This window comes from Rhinolophus hipposideros (assembly GCF_964194185.1).
Source record: "Rhinolophus hipposideros genome assembly, chromosome: 12".
NCBI classification, from domain to species: domain Eukaryota; kingdom Metazoa; phylum Chordata; class Mammalia; order Chiroptera; family Rhinolophidae; genus Rhinolophus; species Rhinolophus hipposideros.
In genome coordinates, this window is record NC_138058.1 from 32,901,601 (window position 1) to 32,920,596 (window position 18,996).

Consider the following 18,996-nt stretch of genomic DNA (forward strand, 5'->3'; position numbering starts at 1 on the left):
ATACACTGTGCTGTTGACCTTAAATGAGATTTTTAGTATAAGGCAAAAACGAGTACAAGATTTTAAAAAAATTACTTAGCTACTTAACCATGTGAACTCAAACAGCTCTTAAGGACACCTTGTCAATGTTTCATAATATAAAATAATCTAATACAAAATATATATTTTCCAAGAAGATATTTTAATGCAGTTTTGTGTTGACAGCAAAATATTAGTTTCAAAATAAACAAATTGGTAACATCATATGCCATTAAGCTCATCAATACATTTTATTACAATTTCTCAAATTATGTTAGACAAAACTCAAAGGATGCAAAAATAGGAGACAAAACTTCCCCATTTTTAAGTAAGATATACCCCCATTTTTAAAAAGGCCTGTGTGTAATTTAATTTTCCTCGTTGAATTATATTTTCTCAATGATGCAATTTTAGACTAAATATTTAGCTTTCATTTTTTATTTTTCTTATATTGGTAGTCGCTTATCGGACCATGATTTCGCTGTTTCCCAAGCTTTTCAGTACAGTAATTAATTGCACTGTAGAACACTTAAATGTACTAGCAAAGTTAACTACGTAAAGAAGGTTTTCCAAAATCTATTCTATAAGTAAAATTATTTTTAGCAAGTAAATCAGTTTACAAATTTGTATTTGCCTGAAATGTGGCACATTTATATTAGAAAGTGTGTGATGCATGAATGGCCTAACTTTTGCCCCAGTTTCCTTATTTTTAAAGTGGGGAATACAGCACCCACCCTACCTACTTCATGGTTTTGTATAAATCATGAGAATAAAATAAATTATGCATATTTAAATGTTCTGGAGACTACAAAGCATTTTATAAATATAGGGAATTGTGATCATGCAAAGGGAATGTCTATCAACTGGTCAGCAGTTATAATTCCTTGAAGCAATGTTCAGTTTATATGGAAACAGACTCAAATAAACCAAGGTAAAATGTTCTATACCATGATTTTCTTAAGAATTTTTATGATCCTAGCAGTTGGGGATTACCATCATTTCTGAGACTCTTCCAGATGGTCTCAGCATGGAAATCTAGTATATATGATTATAAAATATTTGTGACAGAACAAGTGGCAGGTGTTCTTTCCCCAATGCTATTGTTACCTGCTGTCATCTGATTCAGACCAAGTCTCCAAATCCACACCTCCAAAATTCTAGTGTTTCATATCTTGCCTGAGTGAGAGACTACACACAATGAATCTGGATGGAAATGTTCCTTATTCTCAATAAAGGGACAGGCAGAGAGGAGATACCAGAAAATTACAAAATGATTATGTTGCCTATTTTTCCTATTAAGATACATCACGTATCTAAAGACACGGAGCCAGCTTTATTTTCTCCCCATGGGACTTAACAACATCCCGTCCCAACCTAAGCCTCAGTGGCGCATGCCCGTGTTCTCTATGTCGTCCTGAAGTACCGGACACTCCTCAGCTCCTGAGTTTATGACTGAAATATCAACTGTGAAGTTCACAATTAATGTGTTTTCCCCTGGGAAGCCTCAACAGGCAAGCAACTCCTATCACCCTGAGCTCAGACATTCATGAAGGAGGTTTAAGAGTCATTCTCTCAGTCTGTATTTCTGTTTCTTACATAGATTTTAATTGTCATATTTACAAAATTTATCACTTTACTAATCCCTTGAAAAGGCAAGACCAATTTCACTGTTAATTCACCAAGGCAAGACATCCACGTGTAGGTGCATGTTTCAGATGGAAGAAGGGGAGCACAAAGAATGAAAGGAGCAGCTGAATGGTCGAAAACCAAATTCATTTTCTTAAATAAACTTATTCTTCCTGCACTCTCTACTAAAGGCAAGGTCAGGATGGCCTTCCTTTCTGTTTTCCTACATTTTTTCCTTCCTTCCTTCCTTCCTTCCTTCCTTCCTTCCTTCCTTCCTTCCTTCCTTCCTTCCTTCCTTCCTTCCTCCCTCCTTACTTCCTTTTTTCTTTCTCTCTGTCCATCTATCCATCCTTCCATGCTATTTATAGAGCACCTATTACATACTATGCACCCATGCTAGGATCTAAGCACATAGAAATGAAATCCTTGCTCTCATGGAGCTCATATAGTGGGGGATGGGGAAGATAACAAAGTATATAGGTAGAAGACAGTGATTGGGAAACGGGGAATGGTTTGTACAGGGTAGTGAGAGAAGGCCTCTTTGAAGAGGAGACATTGAGAAGAGATCTGAATAAAATAAGGGAATAAGTCAGGACAAAATCTGGGAAATAATGTTGCAGATGGAGTGAAAAATAAATGTAAAGGTCCTGAAGTTAGAACAACTGGGCATGCTTGGGGGCCAGAAGACCAGCATGGCTCTAACAGAATAAAAAAGGTAGTAGGTAGGAGGAAATAAGGTTGGAGAAAAAGGCAAGGACCAGATCACATAGGGCCTTGTAGACCATGGTGGTTTAATTTTGCAATGGGAGGCCATTGTGGGTTTTGAATAAGGTAGTAACATAATCTGATTAATGATTTTAAAAGGTCATTGCACTGAGATTTCCAGTCCCAAAGGATACTCTGGAGATCTCAACACTGCAAAACAATCAGATCCTGCATAAAATATAAATTTTTATTGAAATGCTGGGCCCATTTTTTTTTCCAATGGAAAGGAAAACCCGAGAGATGACAAGGATTATAGACAAGAATTTTGCAAGAGCAGAAAAATGTTTTTCTTTGAGTCTCTGTCTGTCTGTCTGTCTGTCTGTCTCTTTCTGTGTGTGTGTGTGTGTGTGTGTGTGTGTGTGTGTGTGTGTGCATGCATCTTTTACTATAAGTGAGTAAGTAAGCAAATAAATAAATAATTTTAAAATGGGCACATCCTTACAACCAAGAAACTCTTCCTAGGAATATTTTTTAGTACAGTGGTTTTTCAATCCTGGCTAAATATTAAAATCATCTGGACAATTAAAGAAATAAAACAAAACAAACTGATGTCCAACTCCACTGCTGGAGATTCTAATTTACTGGTTTGGGGTAGGGTCCAAGCACTGATATTTTTTACAGCTTCTCAGCTACAGTTGAGAACCATTACCCTAAGAAAACCCATACATATATACATCAAGAGATATAAAGAATATTCACAGCAGTATTATTTCCAATAGCAAAAATTTCTTTTGGGGGGGGATGTCTTATCTCTATCAACAGGTGAACAGATAAAGTGTGGTAAACTCCACACAATGGAATATTATACAGCAGTGAAAATGAATAAACGACAGCCACATGCAACAACACGGATAATTCTAAGAAACATAATGTTGAGTAAATAGAGAGGTCTATCTAAAGAATAATGCATTTGTGTAAAGGTTAAAAACAAGGAAAATTAAACAACATATTGTGTGGTGATAGGATATGCCATTTTTGTATAGCTTGAAATAAACATTATTCAGAGGTTCACACATACAAGAAAATGCTTAGCAGCTATGTGGTTGGGGCGGGGGTAAAGGCAGAGGGATAGGGCAGAAGCATTATAGGTAGATTTGACATTATTAGTAATGTTTTTAGTTCTTAACATTGGATACTGTTCATTTTGTTGTTATGATCTATAACATATTTCCTGTATTATTTTGCATAAATCAAATATCAAATAACAACAATTTTTAAAAAGATTTCTACTATGTAGAAAATAAGATTTTGGATGGGTTACATAAGCAGAAGTAGGGAGATAAGTTAGGAAGCTACTGAAGTAATACAGGCGAGAGTTGATGGTGGATTATCCCACAGTGGAGTGGGGGAGATGGTGAGAAGTGATCAGACTTAGAATACATTTTGAAGAGGAAAACTTCTAGGACTTACTACTGATGGACTGAAGAGTCTGCACTACCCAATACAGTAGTCACTAGTCACCTATGGCTATTAAAATTAATTAAAATTAAATAACTCAGTCTAGTCACAGTCGCCATATTTGAAGTGCACATGCGGCTAGGGGCTTCCATATCAGCACAGATACAGAACATTTTCATCACCACATAAAGTTCTACTTGATAAGTTGTGTGTAGGAAATGAAGGAGAAAAGATAGCTCCTAAGTTTTCTGCCTGAGCAACTGGGTGAATGGCAGCACCATTTACTGAGAGATGAGGAAAATCAGGAGAATAGCAAGTTTGGAAAGAAAAATGAAGAGTTCAATTTTGCACAGAGAACTGTTGAGTAGGCACAGATCAGGGAAAAGTTGGAGCTAGAGATACAAATCTGGAATACATTACTAGTATATATAGTATTTTAAATCACAGGATTATATTTTATTGTACAATGGTGAATCCCCTTTGGAAGGCCTTTTTGACAATGACTACCAAAATTACAAAGGCATTTACCCTTCGACTTAAGAAAATTTACCTAACATATATGAAATAATCTGTGTATAGGTCATTCATTGTAACACTGCTCATAATAACAAAAAACTGGAAACAAACGACATATGGGCAACTGGCTAAATACACGTAAATTACGGTACATTCACACACTTGAACAGAGATGTAAAATAGAATGAGAAAGCTCTTCACATACTAAAATGGAAGGTTTTCACGAAATACTGTTAGGTGAAAAGAGTAAAATTAAGTGTTTATAGGATGCACCTGTGGGGCAAGAAAGGAAAGAATAAGAATAAATATTTTGATTTGCTTGTATCTGTGTAAAAACCATTGGGAGAACATACAAAAAGCTACTAAAAGTGGTTATCTTTAGGAAGCTGGAGTGGAAAGGCGTGGAACATGGTGAACGGGGGCTCACGTGGTAGCAAGACCTCCCAATGTGTATTTTACTATATTGTGTTGATTTTTGAACCATGTTAATATATTATCTGGCTAAAACAATTTTACTAACTTCTGTTAAAAGGAAAAAGTAATTGGGTACATTAAATGCTGCTTCTGAAGGGATCCATAAGGTAAGGACTAAAACTGACCACTAGATTTGGAAAGATGGGAGGTGACCTTAACCAGGGAGGTTTCAAAAGATAGAAGTAGGAAAAAAAGCCGGTTGAGAGCAGATTGAAAGAATAGAGATGATGAGTATAGACTACTTTTTCAACAAAAGGCAGAGAAATTAGGAAGTAGCTGAAGGGACATGTGGAATCTAAAAAACCATTTTGTTGCTTTTTTAAGATGGGTTGTTATACTATATTGGTAGTTAATTGAAGGGGTCAGGTACAGAAACTGAATACAGGGCGCAGAGGGGTAAAATCAGGATCAAAGCCCTTGAGGTAGATCAGGGGGATGGGTCTAACACACATGTTGATGGGTGGTCCGTGGGTAACAGCAGGGACAGTTCATTGGCTAAAACACACTGTATTGCAGAACGTGAGGTTAGAAAGCATGTTGCCCTTCTCTCACATATACACATGCACACACTCTAACTTCAATGGCTTTCCACTGTATATGGGTTTAATGTTAAAATCGTTACCACGGTCTATAAGATCCTCTATGACCTAGGCAGGACCTTCCGTTCCAAACCTGTGTAATATTACTTTCCTTGCTTACTACATTCCAGTTACATTAGGGTTATTAGTTCTGTAAACAAGACAAGTTATTTCTTGCTGTGGGGCCTTTATACATGCTGCCTGGAATTCTCCCCTACTTTTCTCATTGTTTGTCTCTTAACGGGTCTAGCATCATTCTCTCTTATAGTACCCCTTTCTTTTCCTCCAAAGCATTTGCCATTATTTTTATGTATATATTTGTGGGTTCATCTTAGGAAGTCAGAAACCGTGTCTGTTATACCCAGTATCTAACATAATACTTAGTACATTGTGGGTGTTCAATAAATGTATTTTTTAAATTGTGGTTAAGAAAAAACACACATAACATTAAATTTCCAGCTTAACCATTTTTAAGTGCATAGTTCAGTAGTCAATAAATATTTTTTGAATGAGTGAAATGAGCAATCTAACCAGTTGCCCAAGGTAGAAACTATCTACTACTATGAATCATCCTTATTCTTATTCTTCCTTTTTCTTTCTCAGACCCCATTCTTAGCCTTGACTATTCTTACTGTACGGGTTTATTCACCCATTCGTTCCATCTTCACTGCATTGCTCAATGATATCTGGCCTGGACTACTGTAAAAGTTTCCTATCTATATCCCTGTTTTTAGCTTGTTCATTCTCTATCCTTCACACACTGTCTTCAAAGTTTTCATTCTACTGAAACCTGATCATGTGAAAGTTTCCTTTGCCAAATAGAAATCAAGGGCATGCAAGGTTGAACCTGGAAATCAATGGTGTGAGCAATAGTTCTGTTTTATAATCTTGGAGCCTAGAGCGATCAAGGGAAGTCACTGGAGCCTCAGGAAAAAATGCCAAAAGTCAAAGTGAACAGCAGAAGCTGAACACAGGGAAGGCAGTGGGCATAAGTCAATGAACATGGAATGGTAAGAGAAACTGTTCTGGAAATGCTATTAATTCTGTTATACGGGGGCTCTCTTGCTCAGAGCCCACTCTGCTTCTGTAGCCATCACAATTATTATTATTTTTTTTATCATTGTTATCGCTAAGATAGAATTTACATACAGTAAACTCACGTTAGTGTGCAGCTCTGTAAGTTTGACAAATGCATACAGTTGTGTAACCTCCACCACGATTAGATATAGCACCATTCCATTACCTACACCAAAATTCCTATGTATCCCCTCACCCCTTAAAACCACTGGTGTATTTCTTCTGTTTCTATAGTTTTTCCTTTGCACATAAGTGAAACCATATAGAATGCAGCTTTTTGAGTCTGCCTTCTTTCACTTAGTATAATGCATTTGAGATTCATCCATATAGTTGGGTGCATAAGCTACTGCAGCATTTTAGTAGTGGCATTCGGTACCTCGTTTCAATAGATTGTAACTGATTCCTACCGTCTACACAATAAAGTCAAAATTTCTAGCAATCATACACTAAAATATTTACAACCTTATTCCAATTTTTATGTCCAGATTCCCCACTCACCTATTCCACTTACAATCGCACTAGTAGTGGCACGTTCATACGACAATGCTTCTGCCCATTTGTTCCTTTTGAAATACCCTTCTTTGCTTTCTTTGCTTACTTAGTGAACTCTAATTGTCTTTCATTCACTCAGATCAATTGTGACCTTTCCTGCCCCCTCACCAACACTACACTACACTATACCCCCTACACACACACACACACACACACACACACACACACACACACATTTTCCCTGTTCCTAATCTCTAATGAGGAATATTTGGAGAAGATATAACAAAGTATAATAATATTCTCATAATACTCTAGCCTATCTCTATTATAGCCCTAATTACACTGATCAGCCTTTTTATTTATGTGCCTGCCTTGGGTAGGTTGTGAGATTGTTGAACACAAACTCTGTCTTAGTCATGTTTTTCCTCCTAGCTCCTAGCACAGTTCCTTGCAGAGTAAGGGCTACATAACTAATGAATGTATGAAATAGCATATGAGGCAAGGCATGTCCACAGACGTCCTTTAAGATATCTTAAGTATTCAGTGGACACTGCCTCCCTCCAAGCCCTCTTCCCTCCTCCAAAACGCTTTGAAAGCCACTCCCATAGAAAACTTATTTTTTTTAGAAAAAGAATGTAATCATTCATTTTTTTCTCTTTCATCCATTTTTAATTGATTTCTCACCTAAGCAAAATCATTAGCAAATACTTATTGGAAATATACTACCCCTTATCTTGGCAAATTTTAAGGTAAGTAATGTCATTTTAGTAGGATAATTAATTTATTTTTACTTCATGTTCAGACTTGAACATGATCAGACTTGAACATAAAGTAAAAATAAATTAATTATCCTACTAGCAATGAGCACTACTGAACTGCTTTCTGCAGCATTGTACATGACCAGTATCTCTCACCCAGTGTCAAAAGAGGTTAACTCTTGAGAAGTTTTCAGATTCTATTTCACATCACTTTAGCATCTCATACCCTTTAAAAACGTTACACAAATGTACACACATAAGAATATTTCTTATAATGAAAATACTCAGGTTACTAATGATATTTTATCTGATAAAGAGGATTTAATCATGGTAGTCAAAGAAATTTTTATTTTGAACTATATACCATGAATACTCAATTAAAAAGAAATTGGCAAACCATATACTGTTCATTTAGCTTTACATCTTTTTGAGGTATTAGGAAGCTAAGAATTAGAATAAGACTATTTTCGATGCTTCCCTCAGAATAAATAGAAGCTTGACTTCAGAATCAGATAAAAGTGATACTTTTATTGAAAAATCTCTTTTAGAAATTTCTACGAATGTCTTTTTATTGCTAATGTTTATTAAAATTATAGTTGATGATCATGGAAATTATAAATTACACATGTCTGAGTTAATATTTTCAAAATTAAGAAACATACTAATAATATCCTTGGTTATATATACTCTAAAGCCACCTCATTCACATATTATTAATATAGAACTGGTAATATTTTGGATATGGTATGTTAATTTGTATTAAGTAAATACTTTGAAGTAATTTTTTCTCTTCAAAAAAAATTAAAGGTACTCTATAGGACATACTTTTCAGGGGGAGAAAAAGCAAACAAGCAAAATAATGTCTATATTAAAAACGTTTTGTTTTAGTCAATTCTAAATTTATGAGAATAGTATGGGCTAAAACGAGTATAAAGTTTTGTTATTTTAATTAGAAACACTGACAAATTTTAAAGAAATATATATATAAGGGAAACAATATATAATTAAACAAACTGTTTTACATCATGTGAAAATCTTAAGTGCACATTATTTATATATTTAATTCATTAAATGAGGACCAAATGAGGGTCTCTACTTAATCAAATTATGCTGAGTATAAAAGAACAAACTGTTTTTCTATTAAAAATAAAAATAAACTCTGTTACATATCGTAGTCACTCAATTAGATGAGCGTTTTCTGTTCTGTAAACCTAGGTTTTACTATAAGAAGTTAAATGTCGATGGTCCTTGGGGGGAAAAAAAAAGTCTAGCTATGTTAAAACCCAAGTTTTCCAAAGGTAATTAAGAGAGAACTACTGAAAAGTTTTCACTACAATAGATCTGGTTTGGTGGTGGTGATGGTGGTAAAGAAATAGCTTAAGAATTTTTATTCAAATTATTACATCATAGAATTAGAAATTATGATGTACTGTACATCAACAATTATCCTTGAGCTTCACAAGACATTATGGGTATGAAAAAGGTCCCAAACTTTGGAATTTAGTTCTAGAACATAAATATATTTTACTGTAAAGTAATACTACAAAGTTTACATTCCCCCAAAATTATTAATTTATTCACAACGTATTTTCAATTATTGGCTTTGCTTCTCAATCAGATCATTATTAGAGGTGTTTAATAGCTTTAAAAATCTTCTTTCACAGCACTATGCTGAATGCTCAACTATTAAAGTATTTTTTTAAAGGACAAAATAATTTGAGTAATAAACTTAAGACTTAATGAAATGATGTAACTACACACAAGTTTGCAAAGAAAATGCTCACACGCCCTTAATAATAATGGCACTAATAGTGCCAATATATAGTGTATATATTAATCCTTAGATAACAACTCTTAATCCAGGTATTAAAGAGTTTTCATGTCTCACAGTAGTTTGGCCTTCATAAACCAGTTAAAGAATACCTGTTACTATTGAAAATAAGCAACATGGATTGATCTCAAGATTATCATGCTAAGTGAAATAAGTCAGACAGAAAAAGTCGAGAACTACATGATTTCACTCATATGTGGGATATAAAACTGAAAGCAACAAACGAACAAGACAAAAAAAGAAACAAAAACTCATAGACACAGAAAACAGTTTAGTGGTTACCCAAGAACAAGTGGGGGGTGACAGAAAAGGGTAAAGGGTATCAAGTATATGGTGATGGAAGGAGAACTGACTCTGGGTGGTGAACACACAATGCAATAGATAGATGATGTATCATAGAAATGTACACTTGAAACCTATATAATTTTACTAACCAATGTCACCCCAATAAATTTAATAAAAATTTAAAAATAAATAAAATCTGCACAATTTTTAAAAGAAAAAATATGCCCTAACCTCCTATTTTAATGACCTGGAAACAGACAGTAAAAGGAGTATTAAGCCATTTTATGATATCTAGTTGCTCCATTAACTCAATACTACTGTGATTATTTTTGCGGCTCTTCTCCAAGTTCAAACATGCCAGGCTTATTCCTCAAGCCTTTCAAGTTAGGACTTATATTAAAAAAACAGTGCCAAGCAAGAAGTTTAAGGAAACAAATAAAACCTTCATAGACATGATTACAGGAGTTCTACTTGATGGTAAATATCTTCCTCAATAACACAGTAGTAAAAAAGGTTTTTTCCATTGGATTTATAGTTTATTTTCAGTTTATAATTTTTTCTTTGACCTGTAGGTTACTTGAAAGTATACATATTAATTTTCAATAATATGGGTTTGTTCTAGTTATTGTTTTGTTACTGATATCTAAGTTAATTGTATGGGCAGAAAATATAATTGCAACCCCCTGAAACTGGTTGAAAACTTACTTTAGAGTCTAAGATATAGTCACTCATTGTAAAGAAATGGACTCTGTTATTGCATAGTGTAGTATTTTATGAGGTCAAAATTGTAATTGAGTATTTAAATCTTATTGATTTTTTTTTTTACTTTGTGTAGTTCATCAATTATACAGAGAGACGTGTTCATTATAATATGGGTAATCTGTTTCTCTTTGTGGTTCTTTCCAAGTTAGCTGTGTATATCTTGAGAATATGTCATTAGGTGGATGTAAATTCAAAAGTTGTTATCTTTCTGGGGAACTGAATCTTCCATCATGATGAGATGATCAGCTTTATATCTAGTAATGCATTTAACCTTGAAACCTATCATATTTGATCTTAATAAAGCTACATTGATTTTTCTTTTGGTTGTTTTCACAATAAATCTTTCTTCAGTCTTTTAATTTCAATCTTTCATATATCTACTATTAGATGTGTATAGTTGAATTTTTAAAAAAATCTAGACTGATAATCATTGTTTTTATAATTGTAGCATTTAGCCCATTTTGACTTAATATAATTACTAGTAACTTGAAGTTAAATCCATCAAATTATTTCAAGCTTTCTTTTTGCTCCAGCTACTTCATGTTTGTTTTTCTCTCCTTGTGTTGAATTTAACTCTTTTTATTGAATTATTTCTGAAAATCTTTCCTCTATTCTCTCTTCTTGTTTGAAAGTTATAGTTTCACTATTCTTTGTATTCTTTTAATAGTTGCCATAAAAAGTACAATATGCTTACTTAACTAGTCAATATCTAAAGAGCAATCAATAAATATCGTTACCTTTCTCAATAATGTAAGGATCTTAGAATGCATTAGTGTACTTATCCTCACTCACAGGTTATACATAATTATTGTTATGTGTTTTAATTCTTTTATTCTTTTACATTGTCAATTTGTGCTTAAATTTATCCACATATTTGCCACTGTGTGATCTTCTTTCTTGACTTCTTGACTTTCTCATGAATATTTTCCTTCTGCCAAAGTTACGTGTTTCAGAATTCCCTTTAGTCAGGGTCTGCTGGTAACGAACTTAGTTGTCTAAAAATATCTTTATTTTTGTCCTCATTTTTGAAAGCTATTTTCACTGGACATTCAATTCTCGGTTGGCAGTTATTTTCTATTTTCTTTCATCATATGGAAGATAACATCGAACTGTCTTTGACGTCTATTGATGGTTTTGAGAAATCATCCGTGTTCCTTTGAAAGTATTTTGGCTTTTTCCCACCCTTGGGCTTATCAAAAATCTTCCTGTCTGTCCGTCTGTCTATCCATCCATCAATCCATTCATTTACCTGCTTGTCTATCAATTGATCAATCATCTTCCGAAGTTTCACTATGAGGTCTCTAGGTTTGGAGTTTTTTTTTTAATCCTTACTGAGATTTACTAGGCTTCTTGAATCAGCAGACTACAGCTTTCATCAGTTTTAAAAAGTTCTCAGACATTATCTCCTCAAATATAATCTCTGCTCTATGCTTTATTTTCCCTCTCAGAGTCTTACTAAAATTATATTACATTTTACTCAATCCTTCAGGTCTTGTTTTTAATTTTTATAATGGAAAATTTCAACAGTAAAATATTATAATGAACCCTATGTAACCACCTTTCAGCTTCAAAAGTTATCAACATTTTTTCCAAGTTGTTTCGTCATTCCCTCCAAATATCATCTCCCACACACATTTATTAAAACACATCCAAGAATCCAAGAATTTCAACAGTAAATAATCCAATATATATCTCTAAAAGATAAATATATTTAAAATCTATCATTTCTCCTCCCCTCCTCTTTTGCCAGCATCATTTGTCCTGGAGGACTTCCCACATGCTGTTTTGTTTGATTGTATCTTCATGTATCATTTCACATATTCCTCCCCAAGTATGTCTTGTAAACTGGTAGTTATTACAACCAGTGGCTTGACTAGATCTCAGTTTAATTCTTTGGCAAGAATACTTTATAGGTAATTCCACATACTTCCTGTTGCAATATATCAAGAGGCACAAAATGACTGGTTGTCTTACTCTTAATGATATTAAATTGATCACTACAGTTGAGTATTGTCAGCCCGATCCATTCATCTATTATAAAACCTTTCCTTTAATGGTTTTAACAGCCATGTTGATTATTGCTAGATCCATTATTTCATTAGAGATTATAAAATTGTGAGTTTTTTAATATCATTCCTTCTGCATTTCATAGCTATAATTCTTCTATGGGGAAGAACTTCCCCTCACAGTTATTTAATTATCTTGGAATATACTTCATTAAGGAAAGTTAGGATAAATACTTGACTCTTTTCTTTTATTTATCAATTTATACAATAATGAGTTGGTACCCTAGCAACTTCCAAAGTCAACTATTTGGGTATTATCACTACAAATTCATAAATTTTTATATATGTGATATTTTTCGATCCTTTTGCAGACTTTTTTTTTGGATTATATAAATACTCTCCACTGTCTCCAGCATTTAATGTTACAAAAGCATCTGATGACAAAAATCTTTCTTTTTAGGTAATGTACCTTTGAAAAATCAAAAGTACTTGGATATGTCTAGGTTTGGATCTCATTCTACTTGTCTTGCCTGGTACTCGTGAGCCCTTTTAATCTAAAGACTCAAATCTTTCTTCAGCTCACATAAATTCTCTTCTCTTTCTTTCATAATTATTTTCCTCATGTCCTCTCATCTCTACAACCCCCATTATAAATATAGTGAATTTCCTAACTTTATTCTTATTTTTCCTCCCATTATTTTAATCTCTTCACTTTCACATTGAATTCTAAAGAGAAATTTTCAAGTTTGTCTTCTAATTGATTAATTTGATGATGTGCAATATTCTACCAAGTGCTTATAATTTTTAAAATTTAAAATTGTATTTTTTCATATCTAAGCTCTTTCCAATTCTCAAATGATTACTTTTTATCATCCTTTGGGGAACATTTTAAACCTACAGAAAAGTTGCAAGTATCGTACAATAAAAACCCATATATTCTTTATCTAGATTCACCCAAGATTAACATTTTGACTCAGATCATTATTTTTGGTGACTACTTGCTCTTGTTTCATTTATTTTATTTATTTATCTTTTTTTTTTAATTTCAATTCCAGTTGACATACAATGTTATAACAGTTTCAGGTATACAATCACACAATGATTAGACATTTATATAAACTTACAAAGTGATCACCCTGATTAGGTCTAGTACCCATGTGATACTTCACATAGTTATTACAATATCACTGGCTATATTTCCTATGCTGTACTTTACAACCCTGTGACTATTTTTAAAACTGGAAATTTGTTCTTAACGTCTTCACCTTTTTCACTCACCCCTCATATCCACCACCATGTAGCAAACATCAATTTATTCTCTGTATCTATGAACTTGTTCCTGTATTGTTGTTCATTTGTTTTGTTTTTTAGATTCCACATATAAGTAAAATCATAGGTATTTGTCTTTCTCTGTCTGACTTATTTCTTGTGTTTCATTTATTAATGGAATGTCCAGTCAAAACACACTAAAATGTTAATTAGAAGTTTTTAAAAAATATCTTTTGTTTTTGTGGTAAGTTTGTTTTACAAAAGGTCATTTGCTCTGATAGGTCATCTTTTACTGACCAATTTTTTTGTGCAAAAATTTCAGGAGGCACTCATTTTCAGGTTCATGCATGACACTGAGAGTGTCTTCTTAAGAATGAGGTACCTATTGCCAAACTTAAGGGGACACTAACTCTTAGGTTTAACAAGTGCCAAGTTTGCATGAATATAAAAAAGCAACCTTTTAAAAGCATATTTAATTATTTTACAAAATGTGTTTCAAAGACAAGCATTCTAATCACTGTTTGTTTTTCAAACAAGACTTTAGCATTTTTATTTCTCCCATTGAATACAGTCATAAAAATCAAGAGGCAACTTCTTAATGATATTCTCAACACTTTGGATGCTGACTCTTTCAGTTTGTAAAGACCTGTATGTGGGTTACTGCTACTGTACATTTGTCTGTTATAATTGCCCCATCTGTGCACTAGGGCTGAGACTAGAGTGAGACAAAGCAGTGCCTAGAGCACAAGACTGAAGGAGGCATTCATTCTTAGGATGGTGCAGAGGTAGTGTCTGCATTTGCACCAACCTGAGAGGAAGTACCCCTTTAAATTTTGTGCCCCAGGAACTTCTCTTGTCTCAACATAATCCAGGCCTTGCAGTACATGTCCAAATATATTTTAGAATTGATATTGCAGGTGACGAAAAAAAGGAATGTTTTTCAATATCCTCACCAATAATTTTTTCAGACATCATTATACAGAGGGTGCCAAAAAAATGTGTACACACTTTAAGAAAGGAAAACTGTATTAAAATTGTAATACTCAATATATACCGATAACAAAAGATGAATACAAGTCACGTTTGACTTCTGCAATTACAAGAAGTACTCAAAGTGGTTACCATCAGCGTCCAGACACTTCTGATTACAGCGAACTACTGCTTGAGCAACATTGACCAAAGTGTCCACTTGTATACATTTTTTGGCACCCCTGGTATAAATGTAGTGAGCTGATTTTAAAGTAAATACTATTCAACTTTTGATAGCTTGGGTTTTTTGTTCAGGTATGCATGGGTTTTTTTTTGTTGTTGCATTCTATTATATTGTTCCTTTGACTTCCTTATACTCAATTATAAAATATTCTGTTGATTTTCCTTTAAAGTTTACATGATTGGTTTTGAAACGACAGTTATTATTCAGCTTTTCTCACAGAAGAAACACCAAGATTTAGGCTCATTTGCACTGCTCAAAGAACTCACACTCTAACATCTATGGCAGTCTGCTAACTGTTCCCTAATATCCATTCTATTTTTCTTTCTTAATAATAGAACCCTTGATTTTTATGTGGGTAATATAATTACCCAGAATAAAGATTCATTTTGTAGTATCTCTTGCTAGAAGTAGGTGTGGCTGTTTTTTGTTCTTTCTTCTTGTTGACTGGAATCGGGCATCTTGAGCCACAAAGTAGAAGACGTCTATGCTGAGGATGGTGGGGCACCAAAATAGGAGATTGGGTCCCTGATAACTCTGTGAGGCTACTGTATCAGCACTGGGCTATTAACATTTTTAAACAGAGATACATTTTTTTTCTTTTATTTAAACTGTCATTTGGGGCTTCCTGTAGTCCACAGGTAATCCTAATTCCAACTCGAATTCCATTAACTAGAGACTTATGTGATTAATGAGATCTTAAAAAATAATTCTGGAAGGTTCCACATACATATTAATAAAAAGCAGTTGAGGGGGTGGCCATTTGGCTCAGTATGTTAGAATGCGAGCTCTGAACAACAGATTTGCTGGTTCAATTCCCACATGGGCCAGTGAGCTGCTCCCTCCACAACTAGATTGAAGACAACAAGCTGCTGCTGAGCTTCCAGAGGGGAGGCCGGATGGCTCAAGTTGGTTAGAGCGGGAGCTCTCAACAACAAGGTTGCAGGTTCAATTCCCACATGGGATGCTGGGCTGCACCCCCTGAAACTAAGATTGAAAATGGCTACTGGACTTGGAGCTGAGCTGAGCCCTCCACAACCAGATTGAAGGACAACAACTTGGAGCTGATGGGTCCTGGAGAAACACACTGTTCCTCAATATTCCTCAATAAAATTTAAAAAAGAAAAAGAAAAAGCAGTTGATTTAATGTAATTTGTTCTTAACCTTTAGCTAAAGTCAGCCACAGTAAAAAAAGGGTAGCTTTGTTGGGGGAGAAACTAAGTTCCACAACATAAACTATTTTGCAGGGAGAAAGCAAGCTTAACTAAATTATCATTTAAAAAGTAAAGGCAGATTGAAGGCATTCCAGAGACAGAAGCAGGTACAACAGAGGTTGATTCCTGAGGCCTTGCTGTATCCTCTGCCTAGGGTTCTACAATACAAAATTTCCTTGGGTCTTTATGTTATCCATTTTACTTAAGAAAAAAAAAATCGACCAAATGGCTTGTTTCTATTAGTTATCCCAAAGAGTACCAACCAAGAACAGCTGATACACAGAGGAGTGCCCCATTTATTCAGTATTATCGAGGAACAGGGTATTCTGATAAGTAAGGTATTCCAGTAAGTAAATAATTTATAGGTAACTTCAGTTTATCTTTTTCCCACAGCTGTCGCTGAATGCAGCTTGGCCTTTTATTTTACAAAATAACTGTGCATTTATTATCATATTCAATTAAATTTGATCTTCATTCTATTTATGATTTTCCTTAGAAGGTTTGAGACATTTTCAATTTACATATGAGGAAATTAATAATCTGATTGTGTGGTTATTGACTTTCAGGGTGAATGGCCTGTAGGTACCATCCTGCACAATTGTGCATAGACAGAAATGGGTAAAGAACTTTCTAGAAGGAGGTCTTTGTGTGCAAGGCTGAAAGCGGTGTTTGCCCTGTGGTTTGAATTTGCTTCTGGAACCAATCAAAGACTGCTGTGTGTAACTTTGAGTTTGATTTAGCCTGGGCTTCCCACAGTTACTGCAATCTGTAAGCAAGTTCAAAAACATCCATGTGCAAAATGAGGTCTCTGTCAGAACTTTCTAGAAAGAGGTAACAATATGAGTGAAGGCTTCAGTTACAAGTATTTAGCTAGGCCTTGAGATATGGCGTTTTCACTTTTAGAGATGGAGCAAGTGGAAAGTAGTATCACAGTCAATCACTGGAGCTCCACCAATCAGGATCTTGGAGGGAGACCTTCCCCATTTGACCAGACTCATTTCATCATCAAATGTGCAGTGGGGCTCTTTTCTATGCTATCACAAAAGTGTAAGTTTAATTTGTTTGAATCATTTATGTTATTAATAGTTGGCTGTTCATGTGATTTTTATGGAATTGCATACACTACAGTGTTTAATAAAATACTTTAGCAGATATATCTGGCAACAATGTCATTTATGTTCCCAAGCTCTTTCTTATAATTTGGATTCCATTTTATACCAAGTAGCACAGAGGTTAGGCATTTATAGTGACTGCCCATTTAGACCGCCTAATCTCTTCACCTTTCTCACCCATCCCCCCAAGCTCCTCCCATCTAGCAACCATCAGTTTGTTCTCTGTATCTATGTATCTCTTTCTGTTTTGTTTGTTTACTTATTCTGTTCTTTTGATTCCACATATAAGTGAGATCATATGCTGTTTGTCTTTCTCAGTCTGACCTATTTAGCATAAAATCTTCTAGGTGGATCCATGTTGTTAAAAATGGTAAGATTTCATTATTCTTTATGGCAGAGTAATACTCCATTGTACAAATGTACTACAATTTCTTTATCCAATCACCTATCGAAGGGCATTTCAGTTGTCTCCACATCTTGGCTATTGTGAATAGTGCTGCAGTAGACACAAGGGTGCATATAGTTTTTCAAATTAGTGTTTTGGATTTTATTTGGATAAACACCCAGGAGTGGAATTGTTGAGTCATAAGGTAGTTCTATTTTTAATTTTTTGAGGAACTTCCATACAGTTTTCTAAAGTGGCTGCACCAATTTGTAACCCCACCAACAGTACATAAGGGTTCCCTATTGTCCACATTCTCACCAATACTTGTTGTCTGTTGCTTTATAGATGACAGCCATTCTGACAGGAGTGAGGTAGGTATATCATTGTGGTTTTTATTTGCATTTCTCTAATGATTAGCGACGTTGAGAATCTTTTCATATGTCTATTGGCCATCTATATGTCCTCTTTGGAGAAATGTCTGTTCAGGTCCTCTGCCAATTTTTAAATTAGATTGTTAGTTTTTGTGGTGCTGATTTGTATGAGTTTTTTTAATAATTAACGGTGGATATTAACTCCTTATCATATATATCATTGGCAAATATCTTCTTTCATTCAGTAGGGTGACTTTTTGTTTTGTTGATGGTTTCCTTTACTGTGAAAAAACTTTTCAGTTTGATGTAGTCCCATTTCTCTATTCTTTCTTTTGTTTCCCTTGACCAAGGAGATGTCAGTAAAAATATTACTAAGGGTAATGTCTGAGAGTTTACCTCCTACATTTTCTTCTTACATTTAAGTCTTTAAGTCATATAGAGTTTATTCTTGTATATGGAATAAGAAGGCAATCCAGCTTCATTTTTTTGCATGTATCTGTCCAGTTTTTCCAGCACTATTTATTGAAAGGACTGTCTTTACCCCAATGTAAATCTTGCTTCTTTTGTCATAGCTTAAATGACCATATAGGATGGGTTTATTTCTGGACTCTATAGTCTGTTCCATTGATCTATGTGTCTGATTTTATGCTAATACCATGCTGTTTTGATTACTATGACTTAGTATAATTTGATATCAGGTGATGTAATACTTCCAGCTTTGTTCTTCTTTCTCAAAACTGCCATGGCTATATAAGGTCTTTTATGGTTCCATGTAAATTGTAGTATTTTTTGTTCTAGTTCTGTGAAAAATGTCACTGGTATTTTGATAGGGATTGCACTGAATCTATA

At 34.2% G+C, this 18,996-nt stretch overlaps 1 protein-coding gene across 19 annotated transcripts in view; it reads right to left on the reverse strand.

Annotated features, from left to right (window-relative positions):
- Positions 1–18,996, reverse strand: part of EHBP1 (EH domain binding protein 1) — a 668,483-nt gene that overhangs the window by 128,447 nt on the left and 521,040 nt on the right. The window lies entirely within an intron of this gene.